Source organism: Mus musculus, chromosome 1 (assembly GCF_000001635.26).
Source record: "Mus musculus strain C57BL/6J chromosome 1, GRCm38.p6 C57BL/6J".
NCBI lineage: Eukaryota > Metazoa > Chordata > Mammalia > Rodentia > Muridae > Mus > Mus musculus.
Window position 1 is genome coordinate 48,313,405 of NC_000067.6, and position 2,315 is coordinate 48,315,719.

At 38.6% G+C, this 2,315-nt stretch overlaps 1 pseudogene; it reads right to left on the minus strand.

Moving 5' to 3' along the window:
• Positions 263–1,465, minus strand: Gm5974 (predicted gene 5974; annotated as a pseudogene).

Here is a 2,315-nt window from a genome sequence, read left to right on the forward strand (position 1 = left end):
TTTGTTGCATTGCAGATTCAAACATTTATACTACAAATTTAGTAGCATTGTGCTGTACCTTTCCATTGGAAGTCAAACACTAGTGCCTAAGAAAAGAATGTATCACATTATTAAAAGAAAATAAAGAAAAAAAGACCCCAACAATTTACATTTTTAAAACAAAAAGTGAAATTTATGTATTTCCTTTTATTAAAAAGTACCTTATTTTACACAGTTTTACATATTTTAATTAGTTTCTTATTTTCTTTTATACAGTTCTACATTTTTTGTGGGTACAGCAAACTTTATTTGTATTCAAGAGAGTAGGGAGAGCACCCTAGGCCCTTCCTGGTATTATGGAATTCTGGGATGGAAATTGTGTGGGAGATGCTCAGTGTTGGCTCAGTGTTGGGACCCCTCAACAGCCAAGGGTCTCTCTCTTGCTCTCAGAATCCTTGCTGGGATGGGAGGTCCAGGGTTTCTTACTCCTTGGAGGCTATGTAGGTCTTGGTCTCCACCACCCTGTTGTATAGCTATATTCATTATTATACCAGGAAATGAGCTTTACAATGTTGTCATTGAGAGCAATGCCAGTCCCAGATAAAGGTGAAAGAGTGTGAGTTCCTATTGAAGTTGTAGGAGACAACCTGGTCCTCAGTGTATCCCAGGATGCTCTTTAGTGGGCTCTGAGATGCCTGCTTCATCATCTTATTGATGTCATCATACTTGGCAGATCTACAACACATACACTGGGGATAGGAACACAGAAGGCCTTGCCAGTGAGCTTCCAGTTCAGCTCTGGGATGACCTTGTCCATAGCCTTGGCAGCACCAGTGGATGAAGGGATGATGTGCTGGGCAGCCACATGGGCATCACGTCACAGATTTTCAGAGGTGCTGTCCCCAGTCTTTTGAGTGACAGTGATGGCATGGACCATGGTCTTGGGCCCTTCCACAATGCCAAAGTTGTCATGGGTAACCTTGGCCAGGGGGGCTAAGCAGTTGCTGGTGCAAGATGCATTGCTGACAATCTTGAGTGAGCTGTCATATTTCTCTTGGTTCACACCCATCACAAACATGGGAGCATTGACAGAAGGGACAGAGATGATGAACCTTTTTTCTCCACCCTTCAAGTGGACCTCAGGCTTCTCCATGGTGATGAAGACACTGATAGACTCCACAATAGACTCAGAACCAGCATCACCCTATTTGATCTTAGTGGGTTCTCACTCCTGGAAGAAGGTGAAGGGTTTCCCTTTGATGACAAGCTTCCCATTTTCAGCCTTGACTATGCAGTTGAATTTGCCATGAGTAGAGTCATACTGGAACATGTAGACCATGTAGTTGAGGTCAATGAAGTGGTAATTGATGGCAACAATTTCTACTTTACCAAGTGCAGAGCAGCAGAAGGCAGGCCTGGTAAAGAGGCAATCTATATGGTCAAAGATGATCACACAGACCTTCACCATTTTGTCTGTGGGATAAGGCTGGCACTGCACAAGAAGATACAGCTGTCTCTGGAAAAAGGAGGAGCAGAGAGCCTGTATATTTCTACTTATGTCAACTCTACTTCAAGAACAAATTATTGAAAACTAACCACAATCTATTACTTTATATTTCATTTTAAGAAGTGGCTCAAAAAGTTACCATTCAAAACTAAGTGCAGATACTTTGGGAAAAATCCATTAAGAAAATTTGGAAGTAGTATTTCTATTGAAATTCACAGTATGGTACAAAGCAGTGATGTACCAAAAAGAAAGAAAAAAAGTGTTTGCACTGTTACAGGATTTAACTTAATGGGCATCTAAGGTATTGCCCTGCCAAGAGCAACTACTGAAATGAGTTCATTTTGTGTTCGTGCCTTAAAAAAAAAAAACCACAATAATATAAAAAAAATCTACATTTAATATTTTTAAGACTTTAGTGAATTTTATTTTCAAAGTAACACAAAGTGATAGACTCCAAAGGAAGTCATATACTTCTGTACTCCTGAAAAATAATGTGTGTGTATGTCAAAATAACATTACAGAAAGCTTTCCATATGACATAAGAAGCAAACAGGTCATATAAATCATATGGGTTTAAAGCTACAGTAAAATACATTATGCTTATCATAGAGTGAGGGTATGTTGTTTAATTCTAACTGAATATGTTCATAGACAGGAAGAGACATAGAAATCTAATTCATAAATTTAATATTTCTAAAATATTTTTACTAACCTTATTTTGCTACATGTACAGCTAGCACTTTCTAAATTAATAACACTGTTGGAATATGTACAACATGCTTTTACAGTGGCCTCCAATTACTGGTAATGGTAGTAACATACCTGGTTT